Source organism: Schistocerca cancellata, chromosome 4 (assembly GCF_023864275.1).
Source record: "Schistocerca cancellata isolate TAMUIC-IGC-003103 chromosome 4, iqSchCanc2.1, whole genome shotgun sequence".
Classification (NCBI taxonomy): Eukaryota; Metazoa; Arthropoda; class Insecta; order Orthoptera; family Acrididae; genus Schistocerca; species Schistocerca cancellata.
Genome location: NC_064629.1, coordinates 278,256,592 through 278,284,306, shown reverse-complemented (window position 1 = coordinate 278,284,306; position 27,715 = coordinate 278,256,592). Strand labels below are relative to the sequence as shown.

The 27,715-nt window shown below is 45.8% G+C and overlaps 1 pseudogene; it reads right to left on the bottom strand.

The window, feature by feature from the left end:
* Positions 1-7,074: 7,074 nt before the first annotated feature.
* On the bottom strand, positions 7,075-7,227 carry LOC126186527 (U1 spliceosomal RNA; annotated as a pseudogene).
* Positions 7,228-27,715: the final 20,488 nt, after the last annotated feature.

The following is a 27,715-nucleotide window of genomic DNA, read 5'->3' as shown; positions in this document are numbered from 1 at the left end:
ATTAAACTCCTCCTTCTCCAGCACAGGCATCTCATTTATTGAACACAGTAAATAATTACATCTGTCTACCCAGTCCAGCAGCTAGACACATACTAGATCCTTTTCCCGCCATTTTTCTCCAGAACGCCATCTTGGATTATGTTGTAGGAGGGAGGGGGGAGGGCCAACAGCACCCTCTGGTGGTGGGCATGTAAACTGGGCCAGTTGGACTCTGGACCTCATGGTTAACACTCTAGACGGAGCTACTGTCTATTACAACTCAAATTGTTTAAATAAACAATGCATATGAGATAAAGACTCACGGCCATCCTATCCAGCAGAGACTATGTCCTTTCCTCGCCTGTTTCCAGATGGGGACAGGAGGGGAAGGGGGTTAGAACAGAGGAGATAGTCCAATTGGCTTTTTTCCTGCCTAAACTTGAACTTTGTCCAATGATGTGACTGCAACATTGCCACATCTATGGTCGCCATCCTGGACCCGCCATCTTGAATAAATCTGGTTACAATGCATTGTGGGGTGATGTCGACGTTGCCCTACTACTCCTGTATTCTCATGACGTGGCACCCTATGAACTTTTCTTTTTTCCTTTTATGAAGGAAGTATAGTGTGTCCGGAATTTCCAGAATGGTGACAGGGTGACTTGCCAGGTGGGACGTTTCTGTAACAGCCAAATTGCAGTTTTTACAACCAAGGTATCCGCCAAGTGAAACATCACTCATGAAAATGTGCTTTATTTGACGAGTGAATGTGTAATACCATCACAAAATCTCATGGTCGAAGCTTGGTTTTATCAATCTGATAATAAAAACTATAGATACCCCTTGTACATGAGTGGATGGCAGTCACAGCAACAGCCATAAAATTAAGAGCAACAAGCCATCAACAGTACAGGCAATATGTAACGGTAACTCAATGGCAAATACCGCCGTCCCTTGTGATCCAGGAGGAAGTCAACCCCGTGGCCATCCCAAGAAGCGAGGAGTAGCCAAGATCAAGGAGGACATGCAAGAGACAGGTCCCGAACCCGAATCGATTTATTGTATAATCTTAGAACATATTCTATAATGGGATGTGTCCTCCTCCAACCCTGCCATCACAGAAACCGAAAACATCTACATTTACATCAGTACTCTGCAAGCCCCCTGATGGTGGGTGGGTGAGGGTATATTTCCAGTATCACCAACTGATCCCTCCTTACCCGTTCCTATCGTGAATGGCGTATGGGAAGAATGATTGTCGGTAAGCCTATGTATTAGCTCTAATTTCTCAAATTTTCTCGTTGTGGTCATTTTCGAGAGTATGTGGGAGAAACCAATACATTATTCGAGTCTTCCCGGAAGTACTCCTAAGAAGCTTCAATAGTAGATATCCCCACGATGCACAATGCATCTCTTGTAGCGTCTGCCACTGTAGTTTGTTGAGCATCTGCAACGCTCTCGCTCTGACCAAATGATCCCATGACGAAACGCGACGCTTTTTTGTGGATCTTCTCTATCTCTTCCATAAGTCATATCCGGCAAGGGTCCCAGATTGATGAATAGTACTCAAGAATCGGTCCAACAAGCGCCTTGTAAACTACTTCTCTAATGAATGATCACGTTTCCTTAAGATTATCCGTATGTATCTCAGTCTAGCATCTGCTTTTTCTGCTATGTGTTTTATGCGGACTTTCCACTTAAAGTTACTCCGGGCGGATACACGTAGAAATTATGCAGCGAGTACTGTTTTCAGCAATCTGTCATCAATAATGTAACTGTGCAGTAGTGGATTTCTCTTACTATGTTTGCGCAATATGTTATATTTATTTACGTACAGGGTGAACTGCCAGTCCTTGCACTATTCATCAATCCTCTGTAGGTAATACTGCAAATCGTTATCCTCTTGCAGCGCTGTTACCTTCATATAGAGAATCGCACCATCTTCGGACAGCCTTAAAAAGCTTCTGACACGTTCTGCTAGAGCGTATGTATACATTGTAAACAGTAACGGTCCTATTACACTTACTTGGGGTGCCCCAGAAATTACCTTTACATCTGTCGATTTTGTTTCATCAACAATGAAGTGTTGAGTTCTATCCCACATATCTGTTCCAATACTCGGTAAGCTAATATTTTTTTCACAAAACGTCAGTGCGCGACGTTCTAAAATACCTTCTTGAAGTCAGGGAACACGGCATTAACCTCAGTGCCAATGTCTACTGCGCAGTATATCTTATGGAGGAACAGTGACAATTGAGCTTCGCAAGGTCTCTATTCGAGGAACACGTCTTGATTTTCACAGAGGACATTTTAGTTCCCCAAAAACGAAATAATAAGTTAGTATAACACGTGTTCCATAGTTCTACTGACGTCAAAGATATAGACTCATAATTATGAGTACCTGTCCGACGACCCTTCTTAAAAAGGGAATGACCTGCGCTTTTTTCCAGTCCTAGGTACCCTTCGTTGTTCCAACAACCCACGATAAACTGCTGCACGAAGGGGAGCAAAACCTTTCCCATAATATTTGTAGAATCTTACAGGTATCACGTGTGGCCCTGATGCGTTTCCAGTACAAAGTGATTGAAATTGGTTTTCTATTTCGCAATCAGTTACTATCTGCCATTACGAGGTTCGTACGACGCTTGAAAGGAGGGACCATATTATTTATTCCGAATACAATATTTCCGTCTTCTCTCTGTCATTTTCCGTTCCGGTAACATTAAGGTGAGCGACTGAACAGATGATTTCGAACCGCTTACAGATTTTACGTAAGATCAAATTTGCTTAGGGTTATAAGTCAGAACAGTCGGCAAAACTTTACTTTCAAAGTCACTGAACGTCTCCATCTTTGCTCTCTTTAAGATCATTTTCAGTTTTTGTTTGTCAGCTAGGTTTTGACATTTCTTGAGTCTTTGATGAAGCTCTCTTTATTGACGTAGCTGTTTTCTAACAACGTTATTAAACTATGATGAACCATTCCCATCCAATAAGACCTTGCTCGGGACATATTTGTGTAAGCCACATAGAACTACGCCATTGAATTCTTTCCATATGTGCTCCACATCTTCGTCCCCAGTACTTAATATTTGATGCTGGCCACTCAGATAGTCTGCAGTACTTCACTTATGCTAAGCAAAAATACTTTAAAGGAAAAAAAATAGCAACACCTAGGGAGTGTTGTGCGACATAAACAAAAAACACAAAGGAGTTACAGACACTGGCTGGCAGCGGGCATTGATTAAAATCAATGGGGAAAGTTGAAAATTTGTATCGGGCCGAGATTCGAACCTTGGCAGGGTTAGTCTTCCGCGACCTGGCATCAATGTCCCATTCCCAATCTCCCAGAGCCAAGGAAGGAAAGGTGTCTTACAGGATCAAAAGAGCTTTATTTAATAAATTTCATTTATTTATTTATAAGTGTATATGTATATATGGTGTCATTTATTTATTTATTTTTACATTTTTAGTTTTTTTATTATTATCATTTTTAACTGGATCCTACTACCGCCACCAGAAGCTTCCGAGTTGTCTTCGTGTAATGAATGGAGGGGAACTCCCTCTAAACCGTTTCCTTATAGCATCAGTCATGTGACGTGAATCATCAAGTGTGCCTTCTCGTACTCGGAACGCCCAAGTGAGCAGGAGGATCCTCGAATAATGCGCCTAAATAATTGATAGCCTTGTTCGGTACAATACATGGCGGCAGAACGCTTCATGAGTCATCGTCAGTACCACAAGTCGAGTGCGCTTTCTGGCACAGCTTGAAAAGTGTAATACAGCACCATGTCCTTCAGCCAGTTGACGGCGTTCGTTCGCGTAGTGCGAAAGTAAACAGTATCTGATTGCAGGTGTTCGTCTGGCGTGATATATATTCTGACTGTCGTCGCAACATACGTTGTATAAGATCCCAGCAGCTGCCCGTCCCAGCACATGTTAAGAAGTGCGCGTCCGAATCGACGACTGCGCAGTGTGGGAACAAAGGGTCGTCAGTGAGATGGATGGAATGGAGGGGCTGGCTTGTAGCTAATTTGCCGATCACCACCACATACCACAAGGAACGAGCATACGTGGACAGATATGGGGTGCGGACGACTCGCCTCACCCTGGTCCAGCAGATGGTCGAGTGTTGTTCGACGTCGTTGTCGTGCTGGATAGATGCGGTAGTAGTCTCTCGGACTCGGCGCCCTCGTCACCTGTAGATCATCGGTCATGTAGCTCAATTCGACCAGGAAATCTTGGATGAGAGCAAGATACGGACCTATGGGGCCCACGGCGACCGGTGGTCGAAGATCTCGGGGCGCGACGATCTGAAGCAGTGTCCCCGTCAAGTTGGTGTTGGGCGCGGTCCCAGCGAGTCGCATCGTCGTAGGTATAACGCACGCTCGTGGTTGTAGACGTGAGTCAACCCGAGGCCCCCTGTCAGTGAAAGCCTCGTAAAAGTAGTTAGTGCACTTTGAATATGTGACCTACACTCACAAATTGTTCGTATGTCGACTGGAAACTGTGTGGAATGTTGACCGTTAAGGGAAGAACGTGTGCAAAATAATTAAATTTGGACGCTAGGTAAGGGTTGACGTAACGGGTTCGGAGAATCATTTCCATATTGCGGAATCTGCTGTCATGGAGCAGCGCACGGGCCATTTGTAGTAGCCAGCGATATATGGCTTTCGCAGTTCGGCGAACTGTACTGGAGAACTGCAGCCCCAATGTGTTCAGTGAGGGAACGTTTGGGAAAGGGATCGCTGTCGTGTGTAGAAGGTCTCTCCCGACGTCCATGTACGTCGTCTTGCGCGTGTTGACGACGCTACCTGATAGCGTGCCGTAGCGACACAACCCACTGAAGAGTCGCTTGGATTTTGTCACCCGCCCGCACCAAAATCACCATGTCGTCAGCAAAGGTACCGCACCGGAAGGTCACGTCTCGAACGCAGATGCCTTCATGTCATTGGCAAAGGCCATGCAGCGCAGGTTCGAGGGCCGCCGCGAATAAGACTTCTGATAAAGGACATCCCTGTCGCACCGACCGTCCAAAAGTGATGTGTCAGTCTGGTGGCCGTTGACCATAATCCGGGAGAGCGCCCCGTGGATTAAACTTAAGATCATCCTTGGTGACGCCTGCGAGAGGCCCATGCTTTCGAGCACGGCGCGAAGGAAACCGTGATCGATACGATAAAAGGCGTGTTCAAAATCGATGGCGGCAAGGGCGTCTCCATGCCACCGCAAGCGCTGTCACGTCGCGGTAGGCGCCAAGTGCCCTGTGGATGTTGGTGTCTAGTCAGGTTGGATCATGTGTCCGATGGTAGTCCGAAGAAGTGTGCAAAGGATACAAGGCGAAAAGTTTATAATCCGCGTTCAGGAGCGTAAGAGGACGATAGTCTTGATGACGGAGAGAACAGCTCCGCTTGGGAACCGGTATCATGATGCCTTCCATGATGCCTCCTTCAAGGGCGTTTCGTCGTGCGGCGCCGAAGTCTCGGCGTCGTCGTCGGCTGGACTCGCGGTCGCGTGGGACTGCAGCACGGGCGCGGCGTCTATGTACACCGGCCGCGTACGTAAGCGGTAACGCAGTCGGCACCGCTGTCTGTGCTTGTTCCGCACATGGTACCTGAACAAGGCGGCGCTGGAGGCACTTTGATCGGACGTGGCCTTCCTTTCCACAGACGGCACACGTCCGCGGTTGTCAGTCATAAATAATGATGCCTCGGCAACCGCCGATTAACACGTACGACGGCACGTGTTTGCGGAGTTCGATGCGTACCTGTCTGACGCCATTGAGAACGCAATAGGTTTCAAAGGTATTCCACTTCTCTTCCATGTAGCTTAGGACCGTGTGATAGGGCCGTAGCCGGCCAGTGTGGCCGAGCGGTTCTAGGCGCTACAGTCTGGAACCGCGCGACCGCTACTGTCGCAGGTTCGAAAAATGTTCAAATGTCTGGGAAATCTTATGGAATGTAACTGCTAAGGTCATCAGTCCCTAAGCTTACACACTACTTAACCTAAATTATTCTAAGGACAAACACACACACCCATGCCCGAGGGAGGACTCGAACCTCCGCCGGGACCAGCCTCACAGTCGCAGGTTCGAATCCTGCCTGCCTCGGCATGGATGTTTGTGATGTCCTTAGGTTAGTTATGTTTAAGTAGTTCTAAGTTCTAGGGTACTGATGACCTCAGAAGTTAAGTCCCATAGTGCTCAGAGCCATATGAACCATTTAATACGGGCGTAACGCGTCGGTGACGAGTGCGGCCGGGACTTCGATCAGCAGTTCGAATATGAGCACCGTACGCACTCGCATACACGCGTTGTCCACGGTTTCCGAGCTGACGTTACCGTCTGCATCTCGAAAGCAGTAGCCGTCGGTGGGACGTCCCACTAGGCTCTCAAATGCCTCTTAAAAATGTTCAAATGTGTGGTCATCAGTACTTAAGCTTACACACTACTTAACTTAAATTATCCTAAGGACAAACACACACACACCCATGCCCGAGGGAGGACCCGAACCTCCGCCGGGACCAGCCGCACAGTCCATGACTGCAGCGCCTAAGACCGCTCGGCTAATCCCGCGCGGCACATGCCTCTTCGGTCTTCATCTGCAGACTGTACTGGAGGTAGCCGGCCGCTGTGACCGAGCAGTTCTAGGCGCTTCAGTCCGGAACCGCGCTGCTGTTACGGTCGCAGGTTCGAATCCTGCCTCGAGCATGGATGTGTGCGATGTCCTTAGGTTGGTTAGCTTTAAGTAGTTCTAAGTCTAGGGGACTGATGAACTCAGATGTAAAGTCCCATACTGCTTAGAGCCATTTTTTGTACTGGAGGTAACAGACAAATGGATGCCCATGAGGTCTTGGGGATCGACATGCATTTCGTCTCTCAAAAACCGTTCGATTTCATAAGCCTTTGGACGCGCGTAGGAATCGTCAAACGTGAGTTTCACCGTCACCTGGCGGTAAGAGAACGCCATATCTAGAGAGAGCTCTAAATCAAAACAACGAGCGCAGTTCCTGGCGCAGCGAGTAAACAAACACGTGCGGAGCGCTGCTCAGCGCGCCGCGAGTCCGAGCCGTATCACGGCTAATTGCCGGTTGTTTTTTGTCACCGGGATAGCGCGAACCCAGTCGCGACTACCAAAAATTATGCGCCCAAGTTACTCACATGTGGAGTAATCGCGGGGGCAAAAGTGCAATGGAAGAGCCTCACCCCGAAGGAAACGCCTTCATGATCACATGTCCCCTACGCCAGTTAAGTATGTTCCCGTGGCATTTCGCCTATTCCCGTAAGTTTTCGAGCCTGGTGTGCAACAGCACGGAAGGGATTATTGGCCATATCATCTTGGACACAACATACATACGACGACAGCTGTTCGGCGTGTTTCTGCTTCTGAAAGATAATGTCTATTAAAATTTCGCGCCAGTTGCACAAGAGTGGCGCTAGTAGTGCCCCTATGAGGACGATAATCTGGTTTGCTTCAAATACGCACTTTAACGGTCGTTAGCCGTAGTTACCTTTGAGATTTTACGTGGTGAGTGCATATTAGTCAAGAATGCCTTTAAGGCGACAAAGACGCCATTATCAGCAGCTCACTGAGTTTGAACGGGATCGTGTGATAGGGCTACGAGAAGCCGGATGTTCCTTCTGCGATGCTGCAGAAATACTTGGAAGGAATACAGCCACTGTACATGACTGTTGGCAGTGGTGGTGACGAGAATGTATGGTCGCAAAAAGACTGGTTTCCGGACGGCCACGTGGCACTACTGAGAGGGAAGACCATCGTGTTGGCTTATAACTCTGGCGCATCGTACTGCATCTGCAGCAGCAATTTGAGCAGCAGTTGTCACCGCAGTGACACAAAGAACTGTCGCAAATCGTTTACTTCAAGGGCAGCTGCGAGGTAGATGCCCTGTGCTGTGCATTCCACTGACCCTAAACCACCACCTTTTGCGACTTCAGTGGTGTCACGCGATAGCTCTTTGAAGGGCAGGGTGAAGGTCTGTTGTATTTTCTGATGAAAGTTGGTTCTGTTTCGGTGCCAGTGGTAGCCGTGTGTTTCTTAGAAGGAGGCCAGTTGAGGGTCTCTCACCAACCAACCTGCATCCTAGACACATCTGACCTATACCTGGAGTTATCGTCTGGGGTGTGATTTCGTATCACAGCGGTAGGAGTCTCGTAGTTTTCTCACACACCCTGACTGCTAAGCTGTACGTCAATCTGGTGATTAGACTTGTTGTTCTATAATTCATGAAGAGCATTCCAGAAGGTGTTTTCCAACGGTATAATGCTCGCCCACATGCCGATGTTGTAATCCAACATGCTCTACAGAATGTCGATATGTTGCCTTGGTCTGCTCGACCACCAAATCTGTCTCCAGTTGAGCTCATATGGGACATCTTTCGGTGGCAACTTCAGCATCGTCCACAAACAGCGTTCGTTGGTTCATTCGGAGGGAGGGGATCAAACAGTGAGATCATCGGTCCCATCACCTTACGAAAGGATGTGGAAGGAAGTCGACCGTGCCCTTTCAAAGGAATCATCGCAGAATTTACCTGGAGCGATTTGGGGAAATCACGGAAAACTTCAATCAGGATGGCCGGACGCGTGTTTGAATCGTCGTCCTCCCGACTGTGAGTCCAGTGCGCTAACCACTGCGCCACGTCGCTCGGTACATGCAGTGTTAACTGTCCCTGTATGAGCGACGAAGTGATACAGACATGGAGCTCCATCCCACAACCGGATATCCAGCGCCTGTACAGTACAATGCATGAACGTTCGCACGTTTACATTCACCATTCTGGCGGATATCCCGGTTATTAATGTACCAGCAATTCATATTTGCAATGGTTTACCTCGCACTTACAATAATCTGTGATATTGCAATGTTAATAACTGAAATATGTTACCTAGACAAATGTATTTTCGAAATTTCATTATTGTACATTAATTACTTTTTGGTACTACGATATTTTCCGTCGATGTTATGACAGCCTTATGATCGCTAATGCCGTTCTCTACGTTAACTGATTCGAGAAGTTCATTTCTGATAGATGGTAGGAGGTCTAAGACGTATCCTTGACGAATTGGCATCAGTTTTAATACGTGACTCTCCGAATCTATACTTGGCAAGTTGAAGTCACTCCTATTACAGTAGCATGATTAGGAAAATTTATCACGAAATTCTGCAAGTTCTGTCTGAAGCCGCGCTCTACCACTACCACTTCTGACACAGGTGGTCGGTAAAAGCATCCAATTACCATTTCTGACTGACAGATTATTTCACATTCAGAATTCATGATAGCCTCACTACATATTATCAAATTCGTTAACGTGGTAAATATGCCGCCACCATTGGCGAATAACCTAGCCTTACGGTAAGTATTCCAGCCTGATCTTAGAATTTGGTTGCTATTAACTTCTGACTTCAACAAACTTTCTATTTCTCATACTATCTGGGCACTGTTACTTTCAATAAACGATACTAATTCTGGGACCTTACCATGGATGCGCCTGCTTTTTAGAAATACCGTATTACTCATTTCTATTGCCGATCTGTGGGGACTAGCATTCTTTGAGGATATTGTGGTTAATGAAGTTTTGATTTCGGCCGGAAGTTCACCACTGGTCCCAAGCTAGGTTCCCCTTACCTAAAAAGCCCACGGACACACTACACATACTCCACTACCATAGTAGCCGCTTCTTGCCTGTAGTGCAAGTCTGCCAATTAAGGGGAAGCCTACAACTCTCCACTCAACAGCGGAAGTATAGAAATACGCATGTAATACCGTCGCAGAAATGTTTGAGGCCCTGGTCTGGACTTTCAACTCTGCCCCAAACAAAAGGACCGCGATCGACCCTGTGTACGAGGCTACAAATACTAAACTTAGCGTGCACCCCATGCACGCCGCTAGCAGTCTTCACAAAATCAGCTATCCAGACATCCTCAGAACCCAAGACGCAGGAGTCTTTTGTGCGGACATTAGCCACTATATGCAGCCAATTGCACCCAGTACATTCGACAGCGGGCAGCAGAGCCTCCTCATATCTATACAAGACCTCCCACTAAACATATCGAGTGTACACTGGCATTCTTTCCCGATCTGCCTGCAATTTCCTTTGGGGCTCCATTAACCGCCTAATGTTGGAAATCCGAATGATTAGCGTTGTATAGTATTGGATTGTATGTTAACCGGGGACCTAGAAACGACGGAGAGGCTCCGACCCCGCCGCAGCCGCAGTGGTCCCCAACATCACGACGACTACCGCAGTCCACTTCACCCCTCCCCCACCCACACCGAACCCAAGGTTACTGTGCGGTTCGGCCCCCGGTGGACTCCCCCAGGGAATGTTTCACACCAGACGAGTGTAACCGCTATGTTTGCGTGGTAGAGTAATGGTGGTGTACGTGTACGTGGAGAATTTGTTTGCGCAGCAATCGCCGACATAGTGTAGCTGAGGCGGAATAAGGGAAACCGGCCCGCATTCGCCGAGGCAAATGGAAAACCACCCGAAAACCATCCACAGACTGGCCGGCTCACCGGACCTCGACACAAGTCCGCCGGGCTGATTCGTGCCGGGGACCAGGCGCTCCTTCCCACATGACTAGCATATCTGCCCTCTGTTCTTAGCCATACTGCGTAGGAAAATCGGCCACTGGCCCAATCGGAGCAGCGTCCAGTGCTGGCACAGAAGTGTTACCAACACTGAGTAGTACTTCGTAACTGTTGCTAAGGCGTAAGGAGTCAGCTATGTGGCCAGTTCCCACATTTTCCTTGGTCCCAAAGGCATGCGGACTCATCACTTTCCGCCATTCCCTCTAGATTGAAGACAGAGCGGTCAGATGTTGCGTATCGGGAGTTGCAGCGACAACTGGATCACTAGGAGATTCCAACAGCACAACGCATGTAGCAGGTTACGTCTCTAGTGCGCCGACGTCGCCGCAGCTTTGAGTAGTATCCAGTAGCCTGTTGACTCTGGCCAACACAGCTGCCAGCAGTTTACAGACAGCGGCCAATTCCCCTTGTGTCTGTGCACAAAAAGCAGAACCCCTCTCCATATCACACTGTTAGAAACTTGTACAAAATCCGAAAAATACAAATAAAGTAGCAGGACTAAATGAGAAAGAACAATCAGACCTCCTCTAAAGAGGAAGTTACCCGATTCTGGCACTACTGAAGATGGGATGTGCGCAGAATATAAACGAGAATAATAAGCAACCACTACAATCTTCTCTCTATAGTTTAAGATCGCAAGATCCGCAAGCTCTTAAGATAGGATTAAGTTTCTCTGCTGGCAACAGATGTATCAATTGTTACTTGTCGCTAGAGGCATCACTCATGTGTAACTCCAATAGCATCTTTCTAAAATAATGTGCTGAAAGTATTGGATCAAAGCAGTCAGATACATTCAGTATGTCTTGATTTTCGAATAGTACACTCCTGGAAATTGAAATAAGAACACCGTGAATTCATTGTCCCAGGAACGGGAAACTTTATTGACACATTCCTGGGGTCAGATACATCACATGATCACACTGACAGAACCACAGGCACATAGACACAGGCAACAGAGCATGCACAATGTCGGCACTAGTACAGTGTATATCCACCTTTCGCAGCAATGCAGGCTGCTATTCTCCCATGGAGACGATCGTAGAGATGCTGGATGTAGTCCTGTGGAACGGCTTGCCATGCCATTTCCACCTGGCGCCTCAGTTGGACCAGCGTTCGTGCTGGACGTGCAGACCGCGTGAGACGACGCTTCATCCAGTCCCAAACATGCTCAATGGGGGACAGATCCGGAGATCTTGCTGGCCAGGGTAGTTGACTTACACCTTCTAGAGCACGTTGGGTGGCACGGGATACATGCGGACGTGCATTGTCCTGTTGGAACAGCAAGTTCCCTTGCCGGTCTAGGAATGGTAGAACGATGGGTTCGATGACGGTTTGGATGTACCGTGCACTATTCAGTGTCCCCTCGACGATCACCAGTGGTGTACGGCCAGTGTAGGAGATCGCTCCCCACACCATGATGCCGGGTGTTGGCCCTGTGTGCCTCGGTCGTATGCAGTCCTGATTGTGGCGCTCACCTGCACGGCGCCAAACACGCATACGACCATCATTGGCACCAAGGCAGAAGCGACTCTCATCGCTGAAGACGACACGTCTCCATTCGTCCCTCCATTCACGCCTGTCGAGACACCACTGGAGGCGGGCTGCACGATGTTGGGGCGTGAGCGGAAGACGGCCTAACGGTGTACGGGACCGTAGCCCAGCTTCATGGAGACGGTTGCGAATGGTCCTCGCCGATACCCCAGGAGCAACAGTGTCCCTAATTTGCTGGGAAGTGGCGGTGCGGTCCCCTACGGCACTGCGTAGGATCCTACGGTCTTGGCGTGCATCCGTGCGTCGCTGCGGTCCGGTCCCAGGTCGACGGGCACGTGCACCTTCCGCCGACCACTGGCGACAACATCGATGTACTGTGGAGACCTCACGCCCCACGTGTTGAGCAATTCGCCGGTACGTCCACCCGGCCTCCCGCATGCCCACTATACGCCCTCGCTCAAAGTCCGTCAACTGCACATACGGTTCACGTCCACGCTGTCGCGGCATGCTACCAGTGTTAAAGACTGCGATGGAGCTCCGTATGCCACGGCAAACTGGCTGACACTGACGGCGGCGGTGCACAAATGTTGCGCAGCTAGCGCCATTCGACGGCCAACACCGCGGTTCCTGGTGTGTCCGCTGTGCCGTGCGTGTGATCATTGCTTGTACAGCCCTCTCGCAGTGTCCGTAGCAAGTATGGTGGGTCTGACACACCGGTGTCAATGTGTTCTTTTTTCCATTTCCAGGAGTGTATTTAACACAGTACCACACAACACTTATTACCAAAAGTACGATCCTATTGGTTGAGGATTTTTTGATACGGACGACACAGTATGTTATCTTGGTTGGAGAGGTGTGCCCCAGTGAAGTATGTTGGAACGCTTTCTGTTCATGTTTTATAGTAATCACCTTGCCAAGAATATTAAAAGCAACCTCAGACTTTTTGCAATGATGTAATTATCCACAATGAAGTACAGTCAGAAAGTAGCTGCATAAATATTAAGTTCTTAAGGAGATTTGAAAGTGGTGTCTTCAGAAATGTAAAATTGTGCACTTCACGAAACGAAGAAAGTAGTTACCAATGACTATAATATCAATGAGTCACAGTTTGAATCGATCAACACGTACAAATAGCTGGGAGTAACACTTTGTAGGTATATGTCACGGAATGATCACATAGGCTCACTAGTGAGTAAAGCGGGAGATAGACTTAGGTTTATTGGTAGAATATTAGGGAAATGCGATCAGTCAACAAAGGAGATTGCTTGCAAATCACTCGTGATATCCATTGTAGCAGGTACGAAATACGGAGATATTCTATGTATACAAAGAAGAACAGTACGAATGGTCGCAAGTTTGTTTGGTCCGTGGCAAAGTGCCACAGAGTTACTGAAGAGACTGAACTGGCAGACTCTTGAAGATAGACGTGAACTGTCCCGAGGAAGCCTACTTACAAAGTTTCAAAAACCGGCTGTAAATGATGACTCACGGAATTTACTACAACCTCGCACGTATTGCTCCTGTATGGATAGCGAAGACAAGATTAGATTAATTACAGCACGCACGGAGGCATTTAAGGAATCATTCTTCCCACGCTCCGTATGTGAATGGGACGAGAAGAAAACACTAATAACAAGTACAGTGGGACAGACTCTCTGCCATACACTTCACAATGATTTGAAGAGTATAGATCTACGCAGACACAGAAGAATTAAACAGAAATGAGTGACACAAAGCAACCGGAAAACATGTCTTGAATTAAAAAGTGTATTTGAAAATGGGACTTCAAGTTTAAGACCCGACTGTGTATGAAGCTTTGTAGCTGAACTTCGTAGGTATGTCAGTAAACTATACCGAAGCAGTAGTCGCCCATCCTGTGGTTGGAAAATAACAGATTAATTCGACCGACTATTAGCTTCACTTCATAATTTTGTTACCATAAACCACGCCAGAAAGTTGCAAGGGATCATGAAGGATATTTTATTTTAATTTTCATTTAAATTCTCACCTAGTGAAGTAAGGCAGGTCTTGTTTTCGCAATACTAAGTTATCAATGTAATTGAACTTAATTTAATCTGCATTCTTAGTCTTTTACCAAAGTTTCAGCTTCATATATTTCTGAAAGAGAAAACTAATTATTAAACATAAATTCTTATAATTAAATATTTATGTATTGAAAGACAAGATTGATTTTTGGGCTTCTGCCACAGACGCTGTTCAGAAGGGAGTACATTAGAAAAATATTGTCTCTTTCTACAGGTGGCCACCGTCAGATGTGCTACCATTCGCCATTCGAATGCAAGAGCCGGCCGCGGTGGTCTAGCGGCTCTGGCGCTGCAGTCCGGAACCGCGGGACTGCTACGGTCGCAGGTTCGAATTCTGCCTCGGGCATGGATGAGTGTGATGTCCTTAGGTTAGTTAGGTTTAAGTAGTTCTAAGTTCTAGGGGACTGATGACCACAGATGTTAAGTCCCATAGTGCTCAGAGCCCTCGAATGCAAGAACCTCAGCAAAAACTCGGTACTCTCGCAATGAGATAGTGTAGTCTTAGATCTAGGTTCAAATGGTTCAAATGACTCTAATCACTATGGGACATAACATCTGGACCGAGCGAGGTGGCGCAGTGGCTAGCACACTGGACTCGCATTCGGGAGGACGACGGTTCAATCCCTTGTCCGGCCATCCTGATTTAGGTTTTCCGTGATTTCCCTAAATCGCCCCAGGCAAATGCCGGGATGGTTCCTTCTAAAAGGGCACGGCCGACTTCTTTCCCCGTCCTTTCCTAATCCGATGAGACCGATGACCTCGCTGTCTGGTCTCCTCCCCCAAAACAACAACAACAACAACAACAACAACTTAACATCTGAGGTCATCAGTCCCGCCAGCCGGGGTGGCCGTGCGGTTCTAGGCGCTATAGTCTGGAACCGCGAGACCACTACGGTCGCAGGTTCGAATCCTGCCTCGGGCATGGATGTGTGTGATGTCCTTAGGTTAGTTAGGTTTAAGTAGTTCTAAGTTCTAGAGGACTGATGACCTCAGAAGTTAAGTCCCACAGTGCTCAGAGCCATTTTTTTTCATCAGTTCCCTAGACTTAGAACTACTTAAACCTAACTAACCTAAGGATATCACACACATCCATGCCCGAGGCAGAGTTCGAACCTGCGAGCGTAGCAGCAGCGCGGTTCCGGACTGAAGCGCCTAGAACTGCTCGACCACAGCGGCTGGCCTTTGATCTAGGTTAGATTCAATTTTTTTCCATATACTCTACAGTGCAGTGTATGCTTTTCTCTGTTTCTGCATCAGTCTTTCGATCTAATAGTACAGTCTAACGCATACTTTTTGTGCCACACTGGTGAGCACGTGTAGTCATGTATAATAATAGCCTTATTTACAGTTTTGCCATCGTAGGTTATGTAAACTTCTACCACGCTGTGTGTAAAGTAATATGCAGTATTGTTCGAGGCCTAGATATAAGATCCACCTGCATTAGCAGTGAGCAACTCTAGTTTATTTCCTAATCTGTATTAGTACTTTACCCTAATTCCTTTTTTTACGTTGGCCCGTCTTGCCTAAAGCTACTGTAGTGTGATCTGCTATCACTCACCACTACTGTCTGTCTCTGTAATATTGTACGTAGAGTCATTCGTAATCTGTGATCGTTGCAAGTTGCTGTAAGTACTCTTTACGCAACACACTAGAGATCCTGTCTGTCTGTCAATCTGTCGTTGAGATCGGTTCATAAGGTCTGGTTTCTAGTTGATTTTCTTCAGTCATTATGTGTTACTGATAGTTGTCTTTCTTGCGACTTACCGTAGTCCCAATCAGCCTCCCGACGGTGATTTACATGAAGTAGATGGGTAGGGTATGCCCCGTGGCCGACGGAAAAATGAAGCATGCCCTGGCTGGGGTTTATAAGTTTCATCCTCAACATCTCGGGTCTCTTCGCAGTTGTCTCACTCTCTTGTCCATGAATTCAGTCTCCAGTTTATGAGCTCTCTAAAGGTCAATATTGCCGCTCGTAACATGTATCTCACTGTGTCTGGTTTGTGCGTTTTCAGCCAAAATGTTGCTTCACAATACTTAATAGTTGTGTCTGTCGGATATACTCTGTGCACCACGCGCAGTGCTGAAACCACGGATAGCCGTAGGAGCTCACTCTTCTGCTCATTCCTTATCACTGTGGTGTTAGCCGTGTGATGTGCTCCCACGCTGTCAGTGGAACATCTCGTTAAATCGAAGAAAACACAACGGCTATGTTTTAATTATAGTCATGGGTAATCTATAAATAAGTGCGTTGATCCTTAAAAATTGATGCAGTAACTTGCGTGCCCTGTCTGGAGATGTTTATTTGAGTTTAATTTCTGGCACATGTTCCGAAACATGCTCAAATATCCTGTAACCACGTTTCTTTTTTGTTATTTCCATCTAGTTTAACAACAAGTTTTCTTTGTGTGTACCCTTTCAAAACAAAGTAGAGGTTATTACTAGCTGCAGCAACGAGTATTTCCAGAACATCAGGTGTTCATGGTTTGTAGTTCTTCTGTTGTGTTCACCTCAAGCTCTCTCTCTAGTTGACCACTATCACAAGAATAAGGCCGTCAACATATGCTACTGCTCGTGCTGTGCGATCGTCCCCTCCCCTTAATGTTAGGAGGATATAATGGTGAAGTTTCAGAAATAGTATCCACAAATAGACCATTATGGGTATCGTTAATGATGCTTTTGATTTCCCACGCGCCACTCGGCGGCTTTATTTATGCAGCTGTCAGGTACACTATTGCATAGGGCCGCCAGAGGCTGCTGATCACGAAGACGTGCAAACATCGCAGGCCACATAAATTATCGGAGGTCCCCGAGATATCTGATACTAATGCTATTGAGTATTTCTTTTCTGTTCTTTTTATTATTTGTAGGAACGCCGTATAACGGATTCAGAAAGAAAACTTAGCTCTGCAGAAGAGTGTGCACTGTTTTGAAACTTCCTGGCAGTTTAAAACTGTGTGACGGATCGGGGGTGCAACCTGGAACTTGCGTTTCTTTGGCTATATCGTTATTGACTTGGCCATCGAGGCACGGATACACTAGAACTTCTAAGAAGTTTGTAAGTAGGAGAGTGTAAGCACATCTCCTGCGTTACACTTTCTCATCCAGCGGTGACAGAGTATGTTTCCTTTTGATGATCTACTCTGGGGTCGGACAATGACTAGATCACTAGCATAAGGTACAATTTAAACTGAAACGCTATTTATTAATGAGGGAAGCAACTTCCATAGGCGTGCAAAACTTAAAGACGAATGTAACTTTCGCATGATGTGTCGCTGCCAAGAAACATAGCTCGATGAAAGTAGGTCCATAAACAGAAAGAACTGCTACATTATAGTATAGAAGTTAACTGAAAGAAATACACAATGAAGCGAACAAAAATGACACCTTTATTCAAAGACAATAAATACGCTGAAGCCACCGCGATTTGTGATGGTCTCCTGGACACTGAAAAAGGCGGGATATGATTCTTAATAGGATGCCTGATAATCACGGGAGGCAATTCATGATTTGCAACGCGCTCCCTTGCTGTCCACAAGGTTGGTAAGGAATTCTTGTGGTGGAGCGTTCCTTCCCTCCACGGAGCGTGATTGACAACCGCTAGATGGCGGTTTCTGCATGTGAACGTGCTTCAGTAGGTCTCCCCAACGCATGCCACACGTGCTCAGTATGATTTACATGAAATATATTCGCTACTGCGAATATGGAGAACCATCGGCTATATAATGGAATGACGACAATGAAAATTTGTGCCAGACTGGAACTCAATCCCAGATTTCCCGCTTAGCGCGAGCGGTCGGCTTACAATTTTGTTACCCCAACACGACTCACGGAGAGATCCAAACTTCAGTATGTCATCAACCATGGGTCAACAACCTGTACTCGTACGTCCATTATGTTTATTTCCGTACAGGGGAGACATTTTACCTGAAATTCGCTTGCCTGGTGTCAGTGGATAAATACGATACTACAGTGCTGCAGTGTCTGTGTTATTCCGGATTACGATGCCATTACATTATAATTCGGAGTATCACAGGCACTAAGACATCGATGTGATTTTAAGCCCGGGGAACGGACCTTTACTGTTCGATGGGGTAGCGCATTCTAGCCCATAAAACTGACGTCAGGGCCGAATGCACTCACGTAAGTACACACATGGGAAGTCAGTACAGTGTCACAACAACTTTGACCGATTGAGTGAACGTCTTCTAATATATGGAGGTCAGTACGCCCATGCAACATTATGCCTCCCCACACCATTACACCTGGACTACCAAAGCTATCATGATGGGCAACGTTTCTGTCTGCATCACGTGTTCCCATCTCTCGCCTTCTGAAGTTCCATCGAGCTATGTTACTTGGCAGTGACACATCCTACGAAAGTTACTTTCGTCCTTAATTTTTGCATATCAGTGTATATAAAAAATATATATCTTGACTCTTAATATGTGCCACAATTATACTCTGAGTTTGTTAAAGTAGAAACAAGTGACATTTATGTCCTAACCAGACCCAGGCTCACACAGAAGTGACGCGTTTGGCCTCTTAATTTGTAGTACTTTCGGAAAGGCGTTGATGGTGTCAGCAACAAATTTTATAGTACGGGATAAATTGCATTCATGTCCTGTAAAATAGTAGTTGTATGCAAGGGTACTGTACCTTTGAAAGGGTTTGCTGGGGTTGTGTGATGGTGTATGGATAGCTCAGTCGTTAGCGACATTGTCTGCGAAAGGCAATGTTTCAGGTTCGAATCGTTTTAACAAAGTCGTGATCAGCCCTTCAGATCATATACAGGTATGAAAAACTCACATTGAGAGAGATGGGGCTGTGGATCCACGCTCGGGAGGATGACGGTTCAAATCCCTATCCAGAGTTAGGTTTCCGTGATTCCCCGAAATCACTGAAGGCAAATGCTGAGAAAGTTCCTTTCAAAATGCCACGCTTAAATGAACGAATTTTGGAATGGGCCGTTTCCATAGAAAGCTGGTGAATTCTACTGGGCTGGAAACTGACACTAAAGGTCATGGAAACAAACGTATGGCTACGGCGCAGGTTAGGTAGAGGGTTCGGACAGTAGCAGTGATCTCTGGGGAACGCCGTCAGCTTGAGAGCCCATTGTTATGACCGAGGGAAACGATTGTCGCCCTGAGCTCGGCAGAGTATAGCACGAAATAATAGAATAATAAATTAATTAATTAATAGACAGATAAATGTAAGATACAAACTAACACACAGTAGGACGCCATTCAAGAACCACAGTAACAGTTATTAAAAATTGATTTCGTGCCGATGAGACGCGTCCAGACCTCCAAATTGTGACGTCATGGTCCACAGGACTCGAGGCTATGCAAGAAAAGGCAACCAGGCGCAAGTAACTTGAGGTGGAGGAGGTTCGCTTGGGAGCCCGGTGAAGACGGGTGGTGTGGTGGCCACCACAGGTGAAGCGGCAGCTTGATCGGAGGATCGGCGCGTTACGAATTCGCATGAAAAAAATGGCACTGAGCACTATGGGACTTAACATCTATGGTCATCAGTCCCCTAGAACTTAGAACTACTTAAACCTAACTAACCTAAGGACATCACACAACACCCAGTTTCGCATGAAAAGCTCAAGAGACGTTAAATGGAAGTGTAGAAAAATTACTAACCGTACATCGACCAATCTATTTCTGAACGATTCCGACAACATTACAACCACTGACTCGGGTGCCTCAACAAACTCGAAACAAGGCAGCATGGATGCATAGAGCAATGTAAAAGTGAATAACTGAACAATGAAAAAATAAAAGTATATATAGACCATTAGCCAACGACAGAAAATATATAAGTTTTGTAATTGCAGATAAGCAACACGTAAATAATAGCTAATTTTAATTTCATAATGGCTTACATTACAGAAATACACTGACTTACAACTTCCTGGGGAGGTGAGGCTTAACGAACTTATGAGGCTTCCCTCCCACAAGAAAATCTGTATCATTGCCAGTACTTATTCAAGAATATCATACAACTGTCAAATGCCATCTAAGCTTTAAATTTCCCATAACAGAGCATCTTCCATATTGCATTGCTAGAAGTGACAGTAAAACAGTAAAATTAACATGGGAAATGTATACTAATTTATTACATATAATGAGAAATTGTGAACGACGTATATGAGTATAATTTGCACTTAGATATTAACAAATTGCTACTCTTCCTGGACTGGCTCGAAACTGTTCCGGTGCCCACCCAACTGGAACAGCTAGGTAGTGGGGCACTTTCTTCTATTAAAAACCTCTTCTATCATCTATTAGATTCTTCTCAAATAAACAGATTGTTTCAGTTTCTTTTTCGTCAAATTATGTTCACTTTATACCAATGTTAACTCATTATTGTTATTCTGGATTTATTGATTAAAACAAATTTTGTTAGAAATGTGGAACAGTGTACTGTAACATGTAAAATTGTAAAATGTACGACCTGCTTTTTAATTAGGCAGCAGGTTTTGAAATATTCAATAGAATAAATGAAATGTGCTGTGCCCCCGTTCTGCAGTGACTCAAGCTCCTTTGGCTCCGACAAATGTGTATGTTAGGCTGATTTCAAAATTTTGGACAAATTTTTATAACATAATATAACTGATCGAGCCAATGAGTCGCATACATCATTTTACGAACTAGTCCATTTGAAATGTAATTTAAGAAACTTTCCACAACGTCCACCTTGGTAGCTGCGCAATGAGAGCGGCGGATTGCTAACGTAAAGGGCTCGGGTCAAATTTTCCGGGCGGGTCGGAGATTTTCTCCGCTCAGGGGCTGGGTATTGCGTTGTCCTCATGCTCGTATCGTCATAATTGACGTCCCAGTCTTGAGATGGCTGTATGGCTGTATGAACACGGCCAGAAAGCCAATACAGTAAATAAAACTTAACTTTCAGCAAGAGGCTGCGGAATGACCCTTAAAGTGAAAAGGTAATTCAGGCGGTATCCAATTATCCACAATAGCCAGAAAATTCAGCACGCTTTGCTGTTCCACCAGTAACAGAAAGTTTAGCAGCTTTCTACACGATCCGGGGTATCAGCTCGTACACGGCCGATTTCCTTCCCTAATCCGAGCTTGTGTTCCACCTATAATGAACTCGTTATCGACGAAACTTTAAACTCAAATTTCCTGTCTTCCTCCAAAAACACACCAAAGATATACAGTATGATATACAGTATGTTGCTGGGTCTCATTCATAAACCCTGAAAATCGATACAACATGTAGAGAACGATTATTAACCGATCACAATATTATTTCACTTGGCCTCCCATGGCTGTTTTCAGAGGCACACGATGACCAAAAAAAAAAAAAAAAAAAAAAATTGTTCAAATGGCACTGAGCACTATGGGACTTGACTTCTGAGGTCATCAGTCCCATAGAACTTAGAACTACATAAACCTAACTAACCTAAGTCGCGTTCGGGAGGACGACGGTTCAATCCCTCGTCCGGCCATCCTGATTTAGGTTTTCCGTGATTTCCCTAAATCACTTCAGGCAAATGCCGGGATGGTTCCTTTGAAAGGGCACGGCCGACTTCCTTCCCCATCCTTCCCTAATTCGATGAGACCGATGACCACGCTGTCTGGTCTCCTTCCCCAAGCAATCAACTAACCTAAGGACATCACACACATCCATGCCCGAGGCAGGATTCGAACGTGCGCCCGTAGCGGTCACGCGGTTCCAGACTGAAGCGCCTAGAACCGCTCGGCCACCCCGGCCGGCACACGATGACATCACAATAAACATGTACAGTGGTGACTAAGGGAAAAGCATCCCACTGTCTATGTTTGTCAAGTGGTTCAGTGTGTCCTCGTGAAACGTCAAGTAAAAAATTCTCGATAAGCCGCCCGAAGTGCCTTCATTCCGCAGGTGTATTGTGGTCGACTAGTACACGCGAGTTCCACTGGTAAACCAAAACAATCACTGCACGCAGAGAGACTGAATGCCACCTGGTGGTGTTTCGGGCACTTTATGCACTGAGGAAACTATATAAACGGAGCAGAGATCAAGGGGGAATCGTTCTGTCACTCTAGGTAAGACCACAAATGGGTTTAGCACTGACACGAGCGACTTCGACAAAGGGCACATTGTTATGGCCCCGCTCATGGGAACTAGCATCCCGGAAACAGCGAAACTAGTAGGCTGTTCGCGTACTATTGTCGTGATCATTTATGGAAAGTGGTTGAAGGACAGTGAAGCCGAGTTGGAGGGAAGTGTTGGACGTCCACGCCTCTTCAACGAACGTGGATATCAGATCCTTGACCCCTCTGGAAAGCAGGATAGGCGACGATCTCTGGTAGATTTGATTACGGAGTGCAGTTCTGCTGAAAAGACACAAGCGTTATAGAGAACTCCGATGGCCGCATATACACTATGTGATCAAATGTATACGGACACCTGACTGAAAATGACTTACAAGTTCGTGGCGCCCTCCATCTATAATACTGGAACTTAGTATGGTGTTGGCCCACCCTTAGCCTTGATGACAGTTTCCACTCTCGCAGGCATACGTTCAATCTGTTGCTGAAAGATTTCTCGGGGAATGACAACCCATTCTTCACGGAGTGCTGCACGGAGGAGAGATATCGATTTCGGTTCGTGAGGTCTGGCACGAAGTCGGCGTTCCAAAATATTTCAAAGAGGTTCTATAGGATTCAGGTCAGGATTCTGTGCAGGCCAGTCTATTACAGGGATGTTATTGTTATATAACCACTCCGCCACAGGTCGTACATTATGAACAGGTGCTCGATTGTGTTGAAAGATGCAATCGCCATTCCCGAATTGCTCTTCAACAGTGGGAAGCAAAAGTTGCTTAAAACATCAATGAGGCATTCGCCATACCCACACTCTGCCATCGGATTGCCACATTGTGTGTCGTGATTCTTCACTCGACACAACGTCTTTCCACTGTTCAATCGTCCAATGTTTACGCTCCTTACACCAAGCGAGGCGTCGTTTGGTATTTACTGGAACGATGTGTGGCTTATGAGCAGCTGCTCGACCATAAAATCCGTTTTCTCACCTCTCGTCTAACTGTCATAGTACTTGCAGTGGATTCTGATGCAGTTTGGAATTCCTGTGTGATGGTCTGGATGGATGTCTGCCTATTACACATTAAGACCCTCCTCAACTGCCGGAGCTCTCTGTCAGTCAACAGACGAGGTCGGCCTGTACGCTTTGTTGCTGTATGTGTTCCTTCACGTTTCCACTTCACTATCACATCGGAAACAGTGGACCTAGGCATATATAGAAGAGTGGAAATCTCGCGTACAGATGTATGTCACTAGTGACACCGAATCACCTGACCACGATCGAAGTCCGTGGGTTCCGCGGAGCGCCCCATTCTCTTCTCTCACAATGTCTAATGACTACTGACGTCGGTGATATGGGGTACCTGGCAGTATGTGGCAGCACAATGCAACTAATATGAAAAAGTATGTTTTTGGAGGTGTCCGGATACTTTTGATCATATAGTGTAGATGGACACGACCCGTATGTGTTCTCATGTTGAATCCACCACATCGTCAGTTACGATTACAATGGGCACGGGATCATCGAGACTGGACCGTGGATCAATGGAAACAGAACACCTGGTAGTACGAATCACGCTCCTTGTTACACCAGGTAGATGGTCATATCCGGATAGGCCGTCAGCCAGGGAAACGGCTGCTGGAAACATGCATCGCGCTACGGACGCAGTCCTGTGGGGCCAAATTTACGCTGTGGGGAACATTCACCTGTGGTTCCACAGTACCTGTGATAGTATCGAAAGCTGTGGTCAACGTGGGCATTATTCGGGCCAACCAGCATCTCTTCATGCTTGGTGTCTTCCCCAGCAGCAATGACATCTTGAAGGAGGATAATTGTTCGTATTGAAAGGCCAGAAACGTGCTATAGCAGTTTAAGGAGCAAGATAACAAACTCACGACGATATCTTGGCCATCAACTTCGCCTGATCTAAATCCCATAGAACACATCTGGGACATTATCCGGTCAAGCGTCTCCCCAAAAGCCCATGGCCCGTAGTTTAAGAGAATTTAGTGATATGAGCGTAGACATTTGGTGCTACATGCCTCTGAAAACGTACCAATGACTTGTCGAATCCATGCCACTCAGAATCTCTCAGTATTGCATTCCAAAGGTGGACCAACTCACTAGTAAGCAGGTGGCCATAATATTATGGCTTATCCGTCTATTGCTGTGGCGTAAAAATGTTTTAATGAGGAGCCATTTAGTTCTACGAAGTTACATCGCCGAGTCATTTCTTTTCGGATGGGGGTGGCAGGCCAATCTGGGAGTTTATTTCCGAAGAGTTTGCACGTTTGGCATTCACCAAATGGGTGATGCGTCACGCCTACGTTACCCAGAGACGAGAAGCAGCCGTTCGAAATTTCTGTGTGCTGGTGGGAAGCGAATAAAATAACTGGTCCCTCCGTACAATTCTACCAGAGACAGAAGCAGGTAACTGTCATTGTCGTCAAATATGGAGTCACATCCTAGCGTCATGAAATGCGATCTTAGCGTATCGTAAGATCGCCTTCTTCAGGAGTCAAGTTATGAGAGAGGGGAACGAAGCAATCGCGTGGTCTGGTGAGAGAAAACTTCGACATTTTGTTTGGGGCGTAAAAGTCGTGTCGAGCATTCAGTTAACTTCATTTGCAACTGCATTTGTAATTAATGTCATACGCGTTGCGTGTTATAAGTGCGAATGAACTTTTCAGAGTAAATTGTTCTTTAGTTAGTTTGAGAACACTCAAAAAGACAGCCCATCTTTCTTTGTTTCCATTCGGAAAACGCATATCACAATCAGAATCTATCTGCGATTCTTGTTTGAGAGCATGTATGTTTGTTCCATGGAAGGATCAATTCCTTTCCGACATTCCAAGCCATCAGGCGAAAATACATACACAGCAGGCAATTGGCAATTGTTTTAATATTTACACGAATTCAATGTTTGTTATTTTCATTTGAGAGAGAACATCCGCGTATTTGAATGAGAACACAATGCAATATGTTCTCATTATCGGCAAACCTAATTAAGTCGCTAAAATGAGGCAATGTGAGGCTTGTACTTTCCACTGAGCACATGTGTGCGTATTTATCCATTTATAGGATGCACATTTCGACATACAAGATGTTTGACAATCATAGTACAAACGAAAGGGGCGGGTAGGATAACGAAACAAGCAAATAATCGTAATAATTATAGATCTGGAAACCAATGGTTTCCCCAATATGACACATGCAGAAGAGCAGACACACCATTGTTACAAAACTGATAATGTCAAAGGCTACGTTTATGTTGCAGCTTATGGTGAAAGGATTCGTATTCGGTATGTGCACGATGGTGCGCCGGTACACTTTCATGGGAGTGTTCAGGAATACGTAGCACTAACCTTCGACAAAGTGTGTCGATAATAGCTTGCCAAACGTATGGCCTCGCAAATCCCCCGAACTGAACCAACTGAATTTTTGTACTTTGGTGTATTCAAGCCCTGTTGAAACCGTCTGTGAAATCTGGGAACGTATTGTTGAAGATTGTCAATGCATTAGAAACACGCCTGGCATTTTTGAAGGTGTACAGGCATCGATGATGATACATACTGACGTCCGTCTTCACGTGAGCTGTGGTCAAGTAACAAAGAGCACTTGTTGTAATGCTGCTGTCCTCAAGTGCATATCTGCAGTTTGAATCCTCGAGGACTCTGTTATATATCGGGAAAACTACTGGTTTGCAAACCTGCGTTTATTAGAATTCCTTGTTGTTTCACTGTCTTCTACTCGTCCTTTTCATTTGTACCTGTAATAGTCAAGTACCCTGTGTACTGGTCGATATACTAAAATAAAGTAGTGTTTGCGAGTGATTGATTGAATGCCAGGCAGTATGTCCACGATATAGCAGTGTCACTGTCTGTTATTTCTCTGGTGTATAATGAAACTCGTTCTACAGAAAGATTGCCGGTCGGTGTGGCCGAGCGGTTCTAGGCGCTTCAGTCTAGAACCGCGCGACCGCTACGATCGCAGGTTCGAATCCTGCCTCGGGCATGGATGTGTGTGATGTCTTCAGGTTAGTTAGGTTTAAGTAGTTCTACGTTCTAGTGCTCAGAGTCATTTGGACCATTTTCTCAGAAAGATTAGCCTCTCACTCACATTATAGCTGTGTCCCTTGGAGTATAGTGACCTTTTTCTTTGGGCCCATACACAGATGCCTCTGCATAGTTTCTCGTGGGCACCGCTTGTCTGGTTTTAGTACTCGCTGGTGGGTAGAGGTGCTCCTCTCCAGAGGGACCGAGCTTTTAACAAGGTAATTTCTGGGCTCGTTTCCGATTCGATATGTCGAGCTGGCGATAGTTAATTCCAGACTTGAATGTTAACTGGTCGACTGTCAGAATGGGCTGTTTGGTGTCTAGATACATCCAACTTGCACCAAAAAGTCTGAAAATGAAAGTAATTTGGCTCTGACTTTCAGGTTCGTGGTTTCCTTTTGTTTCGACAAGACATTTATGAAACCAAGGATCTTTTTGTCACTCTAACTTCCTGACTGATTTAAAAAGTCTCCTAGACGGGAACTCAGAACCGAAACCTTGCCGTTCTTAGGCAATGTTCGTAACGACTGAGCGATCCAGCAGGACTCACTTCCTGCCTCCATAAGCTTCCTTCTTCCAGTACTTGCCTCCTACTTTGCAAACTTCACAGGAGTTCTCACACATACCTCGCGGGACTAGTGCCATTGGAAGAAAAGATGTTGCGAAGAAATGACTTAGTCACAGCCTAATGGACTGTTCCCAGACTGAATCTTTCACTCTGCGGAGGTGAGTGCACTGTTCTGAAATTTGCTTTAAAACTTTTCACTGCTGGTATGTTCTACAAATTCTAGTTTTTTTTACGTTATGGAAATCATGTCGCCTCTACAAAGCTATAGTTTTGAAATAAAGCAAGAGAAAGTTGAGCTGTGATGCAGAAGGAGATGGTGGTACAACATCCGTGGTGGCGCAGTGAAAATGAATATTAACAACGTACAGGCACCCACTGCATTAGACAAGATGAAATGTAGGAATTTCCTAGAGCAGGCCGAGGGTCTATGAGGCTCTTGCCATATAAAAAGCAAGAGAGATTGAAGCTTTAGTACGGAATGCATTACTTCTGACTTGTGTTTTTATGCTTTCTGGCAGTGTAGAATGTACGCTGGTAAATAACAGGATCAGATTTTGCAAAAAAACTTTATTGAAATGGGGCTACTATTTCAGAACTTGGAGATAACCGGCCTCCTCGTTTAGAAATAGTTACTGGAAGCCTCATCAATTTTGGTTTCCCGATTTTGCTATGACAGTATCGAATTTTAACCAATGAAGAGAACACTCAAGTGCCATAATCCGATTTCCCAGCCACTTCGCTCAGTGGAAGAGTGGTCAAAATAAGCGAACACGCGTCTTATCCGTAGATATTCAGATATTCGACCGTTTCGGAGAAAACGACGGTCAAAGTTTTCGAGGTAATTTACGTGCCTTTTTAGCCAGAAGAAGTCCAACCCAACAGTGACACAGTCCAACCGAACAGTGGCTAGCGTAATGGCATCA